This window comes from Papaver somniferum, unplaced genomic scaffold (genome assembly GCF_003573695.1).
Source record: "Papaver somniferum cultivar HN1 unplaced genomic scaffold, ASM357369v1 unplaced-scaffold_125, whole genome shotgun sequence".
Taxonomy (NCBI): domain Eukaryota; kingdom Viridiplantae; phylum Streptophyta; class Magnoliopsida; order Ranunculales; family Papaveraceae; genus Papaver; species Papaver somniferum.
In genome coordinates, this window is record NW_020621603.1 from 17,191,612 (window position 1) to 17,207,722 (window position 16,111).

Sequence of the window (16,111 nt, forward strand, 5' to 3'; positions counted from 1 at the left end):
CGATCCCGCGGTACAGTTTCGTGCATGATAACGTTTTGCAGTAGGATATAATAGGGAAAGAGAAAGAGATAAAGAAAGAGAGGGATTTCATTGATAAGAATTATGTGGTTATATGGATATCATATGTTTGTATACATGGAGAAGGCAAAACCAAAAGACTCCCGTTTTAGACCACACATAAAGGTTTTTTTATTTTTTTTATCTCTTATAATTTTTAAGGAAAGTGTTTACGCACGTCTATTCTATATATAATGGCTTGAAGGGGTGAAGGACTCCACCAAACAACGTTTAGAGTCCTACGGATGATTCATAGCGTTTAAAGTGTTTCTTCAAAGTAGTCATGGTTCATACGGATCACGGATGATAGCAATAATAAGCTCCCCGATAAGATTTTGTTCAACATCTTAAATCTGTTGCCCTTTGAGTATCATCTTAAATCCAAAGGAGTATGCAAAAGATGGAAGATTCTTATCAAGTCTTATCCTCGTCGGTTGTTATTCTTGCATACTACAACAAGAATATCAACAGGAGGATCTACACCAAAACATCGGTTAGTAGAAAATGAAGAAGAGGCAGCAACACCAACAAAGAGAGAACAGGTTAAGAAATCTCGTATGGTTTATAATGGAGCAGCACCATGATGTCAATCAGCAACGGCACCAAGAAAGAGAGGAGTTAAGAAACCCAGCATGGTTTAGAGCAAGAATGACACCAACAACAAGGAAAAGGTTTCAGAAACTCAGCTGAGAATCTAATCTGTACATTTAGCTGATTTCCTTAAATCTAATCTAATCAAGTCGGACGTTCTCCTAGCTTTGTAAGTGTATCTCCAAAAATATGACTCCAAGGATAAAATTTACAAGCTTTACCCATTCTCACCATAGACCTAATTGCACCAACACCAAAAACAAAATATATGATGAAAAAATTGAGCCATTTCTCACCGACTTCATCGCCTACTACCGGCACCAGATTTTTGGATACGGGGTCATTCCCCAGCAATCCTTGGTAGTTCTAACTGAAATATATTATCAAATAAGGAAATTTTTTTTTTCTCTTTTATCACGATCTATAAAACCGTAACTGAAACCAAAAAGGAAACCCATATAAATATTTTATTTTTATTTAAATATTTTCTCTTAATTTCTTTTTATGGAAACCGAAATAAGATCTAGGATTCTTAGAAATAAAAAAAACGTGTGTTAACACGTTTATATATAATGGCCTGATGTGGTGAAGCATGCTTAGACTAAAGCAAACCACGTTTAGAGACTTTGCATATAAAAACGGACGGCCATCGCTCCTCTCCGTCCCTCTATAGACAGAGTTTGAAAGTTTTTCTTCAAAATCAAAAATGGTGATGCATGAGATCAGTAACAATTTCGATAAGCTCCCAGACGAGCTTTTGGTCCAAATATTCCGTCGGGTACCTCGTCATTCTTTTTATAGATGCAAAAAAGTATGCAAAAGATGGGAGATTCTTGTCGAGTCTGACCCTCGTCCGCGTATGACAGCGAGAATATCAACAGGAGGATCTGCGCCAAGACATCGGTTAGTATCAGATTCAGAAGAAGAAGTAGCGCCAACAAAGAGAGGCGCTAAGAAACCTCGTAAGAATGGAGCAGCACCAAAATCTCAGCCAGCAGTAGCGCCAAAAAAGAGACGAGTTAAGAGACCTCGCAAAGCGTAAAGCAAGAATGCACCAACAGCAAGAAGAGGACTTGAGAAACTCATCTGATATTTCTTTATATGTTTGTTCTATTGGCAGCATTGCATTTTACTTTTATTCATTTTGCACAACCTGTAGGCCTCATTTTCATAATCAAATAAAACTTTCACATATATGTGCTAAATGTTAGAAAAAACGCTTTAAAAAATACCAATTTCTTACATGGACTATGTTTTGATCCCTAGACCTATTGCCCATTAATTGTTTTTTCATTTGAATAGATAAAACAATAGTCCCACATTGACTAAAATCTAAAGAGTTTTAGACTTAAATACCACAGAATTGGCTATAAGGGCATGGCCCTTGGGTCATTAGATTTTTGTGCTTTGAGGGAAGGCCTAGACTAGGGCAAGGTTGCCTTTCCCGTACGCGCGGTGCTTCACACAGAACACTATATAAGAGAGTAGTTGTAAGCTCAGAAGACACACACCACAGAGAAACATCTCTTCTACTCTTCCTCTGTTTTTCTGTAAACATCTCTTCTACTGTTTTTAAGTTCTGCCAAGCTCTAAGGGTACCCTCATTGTATGCTACATTGAGGGGTACTAACTGTAGTTGTATCCTGCAGGTGACTCGCCAACTGCTGTAGCATCTCAGAGGAGTGGCAGGCGATATTGCCTTTAGGACAGCGTAGTTTACGTGCCTCTACATTTTCTGTGCAGCAACATCAACAACATTATTTTGAGCTAAGTATCTTCTTCTCAGTTACATTATTAGTGATTTCTCCAACACTAAATTCTTAACTCTGGTGCATTTATGCTATTGGTTCTCACAAACCAGACAAAACATCTTTCTGCTTGCTTAATTTGGCCACTCTGTGCATATTCTGGTGCCATATTTGTACATATTGCAGGCCCTATACTTGGAGAATTCATACTTTAACCATTCCTACATGTCATAAGCATAAGTCATAAGTGCCCATCTTGTTTGTTGAACGATATGATAAAAGAAACAACTGCTCTGAAGTTGGGATACATGCCCTTTGTAATGAAGGATGCCCTAGTACGTTTGATGAAGTTGTACTAAAGAAAAAGAGTAAAATGTTGTGTTTACACCAGCGAATCAAAATCATGAGTGATGAGTATATTGTTTGGACGCGTATCACGGTGGACAATGCAGCCTACACTATTCATGGAGGTACCGCAATCCACGAGCAGCTCCAACTGCAATCACCATTCTACTGGACTTCGGTTACGCCCTACAGATTCAACTTACAGAATTAGGCACTTAAAAATCCAAAATAAGAACTAAAAAGTAAACCAAAATAGTCATGATCTTGATTTAACAAAGTCTCCTAGTTTATAAGTTGTTAAATCATTGAGTTCCTAGTACTTGTAAATAGGTACACGGAGACCAGTGTATCACAAAGTCTCCTAGATAACCAATACCCCGATATTCACAAAGTCTCCTACCACCGGCACCGGACTCTTGGATACGGGGTCATGCCCCAGCAACAACCCTACTAGTTCCATGTAAATCGCTATTTTGTAACGGGATTTCAAATCCAAGAGTTCAAAATTTCTATTCCAACTGAAGTATATTATCAAATTATGAAAAAAATACTACTTTTTGTTTTATCACGACCTATTAAACCGTTGTTGAAACGGAAAAAGGAAACCCATATAGATTCTAAATATCTTTTATTATTTTGTATTATCTCTTAATTTCTTTTTATGGAAGTCTAAAATACAAAAACGTGTGTAAACCCTAGTTAGCAATTCGAGATTCGGCAAACGTACGGAACGGCAAACGTACGAGTATTATACGGTTTTGTAAAACCAAAATTCGGTCCAAAATTCGGTCAACGGAACGTGATTCGTCAGTAATTCGGAACGACATACGTACGTGTATAATTCGATTTATAAATGTGAGTTCGGATCTGAAAATTCGGTATCTATATATAATAAATAATTAATATTTATAAGGTCATAGACTAATTTTTATGCATACATGTGAGTTATTTAAAGAAAAAATAAACTTAATATGATGATATTAATAATATATACAACATTAGTCATCAAAGAGGACGTGGTATAGTGGTTTAGATCTCTCTCACCTTCACCTTCAAATCTCTTCTGTCATTTTTGTTTCATAAAAATTACAACAACGTCTAATATTGGGCCGTGTATGCTTGGGAGGCAGTAAAGCCCAAAAAAATAGGGCCTTTGAAAACATAAAAGCTAAAGAATTTTTGGCGAATTAAGCGGACGTCTCATTCGGGATACGTAAAGTTCGTGAACAATTCGCGAATAATCCGGGAATGCCACATAATACGCGTCTTGGGTTCGGAGTTGCAAACGTACGCGAATAAAACGGTAAAATTCGCGGTACGGAAAAATTCGCGAATGATTCGCGAACTTACTAACCAGGGTGTAAACACGTTTATATATAGTCGCATTGCTCTCTCCCTCTCCTCTATACACAGTGTTTGAAAGTTTCTCTTATCAAAGCGCCATGATGATTGACATGGATGATGTCAGTAACCATGTCGATAAGCTTCCCGACGAGATTTTGTTACACATTTTCCGTTGCTTACCTCTAAAAGGCTTTCTTAGATGCAAAGCGGTGTGCAAAAGATGGAAGATTCTTGTCAAGTCTAATCCACGTCGTCAGCATATTACTGCAAGAATATCTACAGGAGGATCTGCACCAAGATATCAGCTAGCAACAAGATGTCAGTTGGAAGAAGAAGAAGAAGCTCCAAGACGCAAGAAACCTCGCAAGGCTTCTAAGGAAGCAGCACCAAGATGCAAGAAACCTGGCAAGGCACCAACAAGAAGAGGAGTTCAGAAACTCATCTGAGAAACTACAAAATTTCAATGCTTTCTTTAGATCTATATTTTTTGTTCTTTTGGCACTGCATTTTTATTCATTTTTGCATAACCTGAAGGCTTCATTTTTTATAATCAAATAATTTTTTTTACATTTACGTACTGAATATTGGTTCTCACAACAACATCAGACGAAAACATCTTCTGCAATGCTTGCTTATGTTTTATCTCAATTTCTTTACTTTACTGGAAATAAAAGCACTCCACTGTGTATTCATGCAATTGAAAGGTAAATAAAAACAAAAAACAAGGTTTCTGCATCATACCAATTCAGTAAGGTATTGCGGGCTCTTGGGCCGGTTGATGTCAACAGCGATTCAAAATCATTGTATTCACACCAGCAATTCAAAATCACGAGTGATGATTTTGGTTTTTGGACGCATATCATGGTGGACAATGCAGCCCATATCATGGTGGACAATGCAGCCCACTCTACACTCTTCATGGAGGTATCGCAATGAACGATTTTTTGGGACCACGGTTTTTTTGGGGACCATGGTTTTATTTTGGGTAAAGGCATTAGAAGTAATTCTAGGTCACCCCATATCTAGTTATTTATTTAATACCTAATCTACCTTCTTAATTAATTTTAAGTTATGATTAGTGAATGATTTAGTTAAAAACAATTAGTGAGATTAAATTAAAAGATGGGTTTATTATTAGTTGAGTAGAATTATTGAGAGAGTAGAGTTAGAGAAGATGAAGGAGAAAAACATGGAAAATAGATTTTTTTTTCCAATTCACTAAGTTTGAGTATTCAAATGATGAAAACTCATCTGATTCTTCATCCCCATCCTCTCCTAGAATATTTGTTAATCTTAAAAATGATCCGGATTTGAACTTGATTTTGAACAGTTCGGTTACTTTATATGAAGAACAAGTAACCGAACTCATCTGAAGCTGTAGTTCGGTTGCCCCGTGAGATGAACAAGTAACCGAACTCATCTGAAAGTGTAGTTAGGTTACTTGTTCCAAACACGCAGGTTACCGAACTCTCTAATAATAGAATTTATAGGAGTTACAGCGTTATGTTCGGTTGGTTCTCAACTAACCGAACTTTGGTGTACAAAGTTCGGTTGGTTCGCAAACTGCATGCACTTTTGATCTAACCGAACTTTACGTAATATAAGAGTATATAAGTTTACAAAGTTCGGTTCTTTCGCAAACTTGAACCTAACAGCTAACCAACCGAACTCAGAGTTCGGTTTCTGCGATAAAATTGTGAAGTTACCGAACTTAACAAACAAAAAAAAAGTGAAGTTACAGCGTCTATTGGCTAAGTTCGGTTACTTTGTAGTTTTAAAATTTTTTGCGAAAAAACCGAACTCTATTGGCTAAGTTCGGTTATTTTGGAACTCAACATAGTGGCCACAACAACACAGTTCGGTTAGAATGGATTTGTTTTTTTTTTCGGTTCTAAGGGTGGAGTTCGGTTACTTTGTAGTTTTAAATTTTTTTGCGAAACAACCGAACAGAGAGTTCGGTGACTTAGTTTAAAATCCAATAGAACCGAACTGTTCTTCGTGTTCTTCATTTTCAAGAAGTTCGGTTAGTAAACTAGGGATTTTTGGAAAATCGGCCTAACCGAACATAGCTCTGTAACTCCTATTAAAACCCTATTTTGATGATTTCTATTCGATTGAAGCAATCAAAATCAAATTAAAGTGAAGGGTTTGTTGGAAAATACCTCCTGAGTGGTCCCATGGTAGAATCAGGCTGCGGCTGGAGTCTTTTATACTCGATAAAATTATCATGTTACCGAACTTAATTGTGATTGCATTGAAATTGTTACATTTCTTAAATAGGCGGTGGTGGTGGTGGCGGTGGTGGGAGGAGGTGGTGGTAATCGGTGGTTGGTGGTGGTGATAATCGGAGGTGGTGGTGGTGGTAATCGGTGGTTGGTGGTGGTGATAATCGGCGGTGGTGGTGGTGGTAATCGGTGATGGTGGGTGGTGGTGGTGGGAGGAGGTGGTAGTTATATATATATATGTGGTTATTAGGTTGATTTTAAATTAAATTAGGTTAAGGGTAGGTTAGTCATTTCAACGTTTTAGGACACCCCTTGTAACTATAGGGAAGGTGGCCTAATAAACCATGGTCCCCTAAAAAAAACCATGGTCCCTAAAAAATCGTTCATCGCAATCCATGAGCAGCTCCAACTGCAATCTTTTGCTGTGCAGACAATTCTACTGGACTTCGGTTAAGCCCTACGAGCAACTGCAATGGTGCGATCAAAACCATAGACCAAATACCAAAAAAAACGACCAAATTTAAGTTTAGTCTGTGGTGCTACACTAGGGTGGAAGAGTAAATTTGGTCAGGATCACTTTATACGTCCCCCCATCACGGGATCATTTTATACCTTCGCCCCACCATCCATCAGAATTACATTATACCTTCGCCTCACTGAGGATCACATCATACCTTCCCCCATCATCAGGCTCACATTATACCTTCGCCCCACTCATCATGCTCACATTATACCTTCTCCCCACCATCATATGGATCAGGCTCACATTATACCTTTGCTCGGTATCAGGCGCACTTATAGTGTCCGCTCGACTATATTTAGTTTTGATCTTGGTCCCAGACCAAATATACTCTGAGATTTGGTTTTAGTCCGGGTTTTGCTCTTTAGTCCGTCCCGCTGTGTCTGCTTCGTGGACCATATTTATAGTTTTACCCGCCCACTGTGGTTGCTCTACAGATTCAGTTTCCAGTATAAGGCACTTAACAAGAACGATTTTTTTGGGACCATGGTTTTTTTGGGGGGACCATGGTTTTATTTTGGGTAAAGACATTAGAAGTAAATCTAGGTCACCCTTTATCTAGATATTTATATTAATACCCAAATTACCCTCCTGATTAATTTTGGGTGATGATTAGTTGGTGTTAATAATAATTAGTATAATGTGATTAGTGAGATGATTAAGTTAAAGATAATTAGTGAGATTAAAAAATCAGATGTTTTTTTTTAAAGAAGTAGAATTATTGAGAGAGTAAAGTTAGAGAAGATGAAGAAGGAAAACATGAAAAACGATGGATTTTACCAACCACAACCGGAGGAAGGGTATTTGGGGTACCCAGGTAGGCTTCAAACTTAGATAATGTTGGTTGAATTGCTCCAAACTTTCAAAAAAAAATGAAATTTTTTATGTAGATTTGTGCCAGTTCGGTTACCACATGTCAAGAACATGTAACCGAACACACCTGAAAGTGTAGTTCGGTTACGTTTTCCAAACACGCAGGTTACCGAACTCACTCGTTAATGGAGGTTTTGGTCGTACAATGTAATGTTCGGTTACCTAGGATAAAATGGTAGGTAACCGAACTTTGAACTTAGCAATTTATTTGGGTACATGGATTGTGTTCGGTTAGTTCGCAAACTTCAACGCAACCAAGTTCCCAACCGAACCGCAGGTTAAAAGTAACCTAGTGTTAGAAGTTCGGTTGGTTCACAAACTTCAACATATTTTGCGAATCAACCGAACTGGGCTTATATATGTATATATGCAATTAGGCAAACGTTCGGTTACTACGAAATTTATTTCTTGGCGAATTAGGTAGAGTTCGGTTACGAAGTTTCAAAGGTAGAGTTCGGTTACAAAGAAAACTTAACATTTTTGCGAACGAACCGAACTTGTGGACTTCTCATTATTTCCGTAAACTAAAGTTCGGTGATATCCTTATTTTGCGAAGGAACCGAACTTATGGACTTGTGTTGTTCTAATACAAGGAGTTCGGTTAAAAGTACTTTTTTGCGAATCAACCGAACTCTGAGTTCGGTTAAGAAAAAATTAAATTGTGACAACCGAACTTTTCTCTGAAAAAAACCCTCCATTAAACCTCTCTGCAACTTCCATTTTCAACTCATTTTAATGATTATTTCTCATTTATTCAACCAAAAACGAATGACAAGTAATGGGTTTGTGAGAATATCTTTGTTAATGTTTTAAATTAAGCTATATATATATTATAAAAAGAAGTGGTGTGTGTGTAGCCTTACAAATCCGACCATCGATTTCGTCATCCCATGACGCAGATCGATTCGTTATATGTCCTATATAGACGTTCGTTGATCCCTTTAATTTCCCGATATTGTTTGAGCCCCATTAATTTATTAATAATAGCTTGATTTCTAAACGTGAGTTTCGCACTGTTTCCGGAAATAGAATTTGTCCTAATGATGGAACCAAAAAATACTGTCCTAATTCTGATACTAAAGAGTCCTATATAAAAAAATCCAAGCTATCATTAATAAATAGACAGCTTCGTTTTCCATTGATAATGACCCCGTAGCAGATCACATTCACAAACTTAGTTGCTTTCATTTGGAATGGATTTTAAAGTTTCTCGCCGAAACCCACTCAACCACGACACCGTCAGCCTTAGATCATATGAATGAACTAGAGCCAATGAACAGACCGGCATCCACTAGTCCGTTCATCTGTCAGTTCCAGAGATCTGCACCAACATGGTAATGAATTCATGAAATTTATCACATTATTCCACAACCCCAGTTATTAAGATATATTGTCACGGTACCCTTAATAACGTGGTTTCCTAATGGCCACACTGTTTGTGCATGGAACATTCTTTATATAGATTGGTTTCCATAAATGTAGTTACTTAGTATAGAAAATATATATGGTCTCATCCCACCCATTCATGCACAATGCATACCCATATAGCACAACAGGAGACATACCCATATATTCCTTAACTGGAGACTTTCTTGGACTGTAGCGCCCACCCGCTCATTGCCAAAGAGTGGCAAGAGGGAGACCCACAACAAAAGTTATAAAATCAGGAGAATGGGCTATCTTTAATGTGACCATTTGTAATCCAAATATTGCCGACCTTCTGATCGAAGAAAAAAAAAAAATTTGCCAACCAAAATAAAATAAAATATTAATCTGAAGACCCTGTAGAGTTTACTTAATCATGACTAATTTTAATGCGGATATTATATTTTCCTTTAAATTTTCTAATCTATGGACGGGGCCACAACAAAAGTTATAAAATCAGGAGAATGGGCTATCTTTAATGTGACCATTTGTAATCCAAATATCGTCGACCTTCTGATCGAAGCAAAAAAAAAAAAAAAAAAAATTAATCTGAAGACCTGTAGAGTTTACTTAATCATGACTAATTTTAATGCGAATATTATATTTGCCTTTAAATTTTCTAATCTACGGCCGGGGCCACAACAAAGTTATAAAATCAGGAGAATGAGCTATCTTTAATGTGACCATTTGTAATCCAAATATTGTCGACCTTCTGATCGAAGCAAAAAAAAAAAAAAAAGATTGCCAACCAAAAAAAAAAACAAATATTAATCTGAAGACCTTGTAGAGTTTACTTAATCATGACTAATTTTAATGCGGATATTATATTTTCCTTTAAATTTTCTAATCTACGGCCGGGGGCGTTGGCCCCTGCCCTATTCGGCTACTATGATTCAACTAGTTAAACATGCTACTGTGATTCGACTAACTAACATGCTATAATATGACACGACCAACTAAATATCGGGACTGTTCTGGTATATCCGGACTAACTAAATATGCTCCCGACTATTATATACAGACTAAATTGTATGGGAAGATAGACGGACTAAAATATGTGAAGATACTGACCAACCGACCAAACAATAAAAAAAAACTCTAAAAGGTTGAGCCCTGGCCTACGTCTAGATTATAAAAAGAAGTGGTGTTTGTGTATCCTTATAAATCCGACCATCGATTTCGTCATCCCACGACACGGATCGATTCGTTATATGTTCTATATAGACGTCAGTCCGATCGGTGGGTTTCCTGATTTTGCTAAACTATCATAAGATACGTGTATATTTTTGGATACCAATTCTTGGTATTTATTTGATTTTTGTAAACTACAATAAGATCCGTGTAGTTGCCATATTTTTGGATTTCCAAAATCAGTACCAATTTTTGGTATTTATAATAAAGTTAAATTCTTCTCATTGTACGTTTATAGGCTTATTATCTCCGATTCACCAGACCAACCGATACGCTCACCCCTTCGATCTTTGTTGTTTTCGAGTGTCTATTCATTAGTTATAATTTCATAGCGCAAGGCTATTATAAATCGGTGATTTGAACAGAGATGAAGAGAACACGAGGCCAAGGTTAAAAAAATCAAACTTCCTTCTACAATTAATCTGCTAGACTCTCCCTACATGATTTAACTCCAAACACTTTCACTATCCTAGGAGCGTACTATACTATGCATTGATTGACTACACCACACGCGACAAATCATCACTAAAAAATACATGTTATAGAAAGTTTGCAACAAGAGGTAAACTGAAGGGCTTACACATCACGACAAAAAAGGAAAGTGTTTCTTTTTTCCCTTCTTGGGCTAGCTTATTTTCTTGAAAGGTGAACAGTGTTAATGCGACAAGTTTCTAAAGCAAATATCTGACATAAGCTTGATGACCTTTCAGCTTCCCGAACCTCTAATTCCAGAAAACAAAAGCGCAAACTCCATAACAATTATCACCGATAATAGAAAACCTATTTTAACAAATTTCGTTCTTTTGAAAATTTATTTAGGTTTGCCGTAACTATATTAACTCTATTAATGACGGATAACCTTAACACCAAATATAAATTTGTAAAAAAGCAAAGGGGTCACGATCGGGCTTATGATCATGGTTAATTTGACCCAACCAAAAAAATACTGGAATTTACATGTAAAAGATCATGGTCGGAGCTGAAGGTCCTAGCTAATTTGGTCTGACCAATAAAATAACTGGAATTTTTGTAAGGGACCACGACTGGGCTGTAGGCCCAACTAATTTGATCCGACCAACGACATACTGGAGTTTGTGCAAGGGGTCACGGTCGGGGCTGTAGGCCCCGGCTAATTAGACCCGACCAACAAAACATCGAGGCTGCAAGTCCCATCTAACTTATAAACTCAACCAAATCACAGTTAATCTAATATTAATGCTGGACTGTGTTTGTCCCTAGATTTTTTAATCCACGATCGGGACCGTAGGCCCCGACTACTATGGTATGATAATACTATCTAAATACATAAACCATCCTTAATCGCGGGTCCACATGCCTAAGCCCTGACTACTATGACTCAGCTAAAATTTTGTGAAAGGATACTGACTCGCAGACCAAACAACAAATAAAAGATTAAAAAGGTTGAGCCCCGGCCGTAGGCCGGGGTGATACCTAGTATATATATATATATATATATATATACATATATAGTGGTGATGGTGGTGGTAATCGGAGGTGGTGATGGTAATCGGTGGTTGGTGGTGGTGATGGTAATCGGCGATGGTGGGCGGTGGTGGTGGTGGTAATCGGTGGTGATAATCGGAGGTGGTGGTGGTGGTAATCGGCGATGGTGGGAGGAGGTGATGATTATATATAGGTGGTTATTGGGTTGGTTTTAAATTAAATTAGGTTAAGAGTAGGTTAGTCATTTCAATGCATTAGGACACCCCTATAGAAAAGGTGGCCTAATAAAATCATGGTCCCCTCGAAAAAACCATGGTCCCTAAAAAATCGTTCCTTAACAATCCAAAATAGGAACTAAAAAGTGAAATGAGAAACCAAAGTAGACAAGTCATGATCTTGATATATTAAAATCTCCTAGTTTACAAGTTGCTAAATTATTGAGTTCCTAGTACTTGTAAATAGGGACACAGTGACCAGTGTATCATAAGTCTCCTACCAAACTGAAGTCTCTAAGATAACCAATACCCCAATATCGGCATTTATAGTATGGGTAAAAACGTCCCCAAGAGTGGTCAATGTGTTTGTTTTCTGCAGCTCAGTGTATTAGTTTCTGAACCAAGGATGAGTATGAAGTCCATCGAAGAAGTTGTGTTCAATTAAATTTCAGAGACAGTTTACATTATTCACTGTGACAGTCCTATGTGAGCATGATTTTACCAACATTGAATCCTATTATATATTATGGATTTGTTGATATAGATAAGTACCGTAAAGATGAGAATCCAATCAGCAACATCGTTTTCTCCTCTACACAAAACCCAATCAGCATGGCAACATTTCGGTGTTGCCTGCAGCTTAGATCCTCAACCTCTAAACAAAATTCTTGATCCCCTTGAGAACCAGCTAATTTCTGTTGCTTGAACGCGATCGACTGGCCATCTGATAGGATTCCCAGTGGACAGACCCGAATCCATCTCCCGCTATGAAATTTGCTTGGGAAAATCCACCTGTTGCAAGTTCCAACCCTGCACAGCTGAACCACCTTGGTGGTTTTCCAAATACAGCTCCCTTGTGTAGGCATGTTGAACAAAGAGGTGGTGGACCTAGAGGTGCACTATTGCTAGAGAAACTGCTTCTCTTATGTTTCCATTGTAGTCAATATCTGACCTATATAGCTCATAAGTTCTATTCCAGCTTCAAGGTCAAGTGTAGAGAATTTCTCCAGGAAGGCTTTGTACGTGGAAGTTTGAGTTTTGTCATGGAGCCTGTCTGAATTTTCTTCCAGTTGCTTTGATCTTCGACGACCTGAACTAAGCATTCATCCACGGTTGGAATCCAAAGCTGGTCCATGGAAGGCTTAAATTTTCACTCACTGTCTGAGCTGGTTTCATCACCATGTAGTGTTCTTGTGAGACTGATGACTCCTCTTTCTTCAGGTCACCATTGAAAAATGGAGAAGTCCTGGATCTGAACGTGATACTGAAGATGTGCCAATCTCAGTTGCAGTAAATGGTGTCCCAAGTTCAGGACTACTAGACGGTGTCACAACTGGACCTCGAACATATTGTCCTTGTTTTCTGAATATCCTCCAGGTGAATCCTCTAGCTCAGAAGGCACTAATCCAGCTCCTTCAAGCTTCTTCTTAGGTGATCCAACCCAATTTAAGCGAAGTACTTTTGGATGAGAAAATTTCATAGACACAATATTAAATTGCAGCTCCTCCATGCAACGTTTTCCTCAAGTTTAAGCTGTCTGTACAAAAATAAACAACTAGAGTAAGAAAAATGAAACAGGCTCAAGAGAAAAGTACGAATTACAGATAATTTGTGAAAGACTTGAGCAAATAATGGACAAGGAAGGGGACACAAAACAAAATAAAAATAAAAAAATTACTGCAGTTAAAAGCTCATGTACCGTCATGATATACACCAAAAACTTGCTTTACAGCCAAAAAGCTAGGTCAAGGCGAATCATTATTACCTATCCAGTATGACCCAGTTCACTTGAGTTCTCTTAGCTTCTGCAGCCACCGCTCAACATGGTGATCTATAACAAAGAGTCAATGCAAGGTCAATACTGAGCTACTAAACCAAGGACCTGGGGAATATCAAGCATAGTGTGCATGAATACAGATAAACAACGTCATATGCCAACCTTGTTTGGATCATATGCATCATGCAGCTGGAGCATCAACTCGGAGCATGTATCTGCAATATCACACTTGTGCTACTGGTCCCTGCAGAAGACCTTTGATGTCCACAAACACAGTCACCAGCAAATCTTGGGAAGCCCCAGTTTCTCCCTACAAGCACAAATTAATCATTAGTCACCATCATTAGCGACCAAAGCACAACGAAAAGTTAAACAAGAACGCTAACTAAACAAACCATGTCCATCCAATCAATTTGAATGACCCAATAATAAAGGCACAAATAACCCCTCAAGAGAAATAGGCAACCTAGATTAGGCCTATTTCACGTGCAGAAATTTCTGCAGCAAAATTTTAAAATTTGGTCCACTAGTCACAAAATAATCAATAACTACCCATGAATACCTTGTAAAAGAGGCAAAAATGAAACTGATTTGTCTGTATTACACATTACAGTTTGGGTTTGGGTTTGGCTTATTGCATAGACAACTGATCTAAAGAACTTATCAACATGATACTGGAGAAACATCTGGAAAGCTAATTTCTTCAATGGATAAGTGAAACAATACCCACATAGAAATTAAATTCCTTATGAAAACAATGTGAGATAGAAGAACGGTAATAAAATTAAGAAGTTTATCAATCGACACCTAATAAATCACTGACTCACTGGTGAATAATGCTCAAAAAAGGTACCCTGTTATCAAGTAGCAAAACAAACAAGTTGCAGTCTATCCTGTGTGTATGTATGTGTGTCGAAATATTCATTCCCCTGCTGTTACTTGATAGACACATTTATGTGTCTAATACATCTCATTTGTATATACTATTAGTGCTCGATTTTGTATTTATTATGGTCTTTTATGTTTTTGTAGGTGTTTTTGGATAAATAAGGCTTTGCGGCGAAATTGGCTAAAATTGTGGCCCTTGGATTGCCGTTGATAGTGTACCGGAAATACCCCGGAGGAACCTTGAAAAAGTGCAGAAAACATCCCAGAAGAATTGCTAAAGGCACCCCTAATTTGGATAAGGGGCACCCCATTTCAGGGCATGTACTAAAGGGACACCGGAACTGGATAGGGGGAGGTCGTCTTCAAAATTCAAAACAGAAATTGGCGGGAAGAATTGGCTGCCGCGACAACAGTTTTGGAGTTGAATTCTTAGCGAGTTCTGAGGAGATTTAACGAATGTATTTGGTACCTACGGACTCTAGAAGACATAACAGGCCTAATGCAATCGTCTAGACCCATCCAATTGGGCTGGATAAGTCGGAATAATTGATCAAAGTCCCAACAGGATACGACTTCTCTGTTTAGGGTTTGGGATTGGTCAGAGAGATTTATGGGATATTCTTGCGTGGATATATTCCAATTCAGTTCATTCCAAGTCAGAGAATAGTTTGGATACGAGAGAATGGCCAACAGAACCACGTGAATCAACAGGAAAGTGATTTTTCTCCAAACTGCCCGAGAAGAATAATGAGATTATTCTCGGATTTGATCGAGTTTCTAGGGAGTTGGATAGATATAAATAGATGTGTTTTCATCATAGAAGGGTTAGAAAACCTTAGGAGAGAGTTTAGAGTTCAGGATAGACGAGAAGAAGAAGTTACATGAGATATTGCTGCTGCTGCTGCTACCATTGAAGATCCTGAAGAACACGAAGAACAGACTCGCAAATTCCGTCGTTCTTCAACAGTCTTAATATCAATACCCAAGTGTCGTTGTTCTACAGCAGTTTACTTCTATCGATTATATTCAGCACTTACCCCTTTGTAACAGTGACACTGTAACACTTTTACAGCGTTGCTAATTCCTGTTTCATCTTATATACATCAATAAAAACACCTATTTTAGCCATGAATTTATCTTGTGAGTGTGTTTTTGAGATGAGGAGCTAAACCCAATCCCAGGGGTGATGGAGGAAGCCATTCTTCCAAAAGTTATGTGGTAAAATTTATTTATGCAATTCTTTTATGATTAATTGTTCCGAGTGAAAATTGAGTAAATGATTTTTATGAATCAATTGTGTTTTCCCTTGATGAAGTATGCTTAGTATATTGCTTTTGATATTTCATGCTTGCGATTAACAATGGATGTTTTGAAAATCTGATTTAGGCAATGATTAGAATCACAATTACTTTTGATTGGAATTATAATGTCTAGAATTGCATGATAAG

General features: G+C 37.8%; 1 pseudogene; it reads right to left on the bottom strand.

Annotated features, from left to right (window-relative positions):
* Positions 1–2,778: 2,778 nt before the first annotated feature.
* Positions 2,779–14,383, bottom strand: LOC113331367 (annotated as a pseudogene).
* Between the last annotated feature and the right edge of the window lie 1,728 nt (positions 14,384–16,111).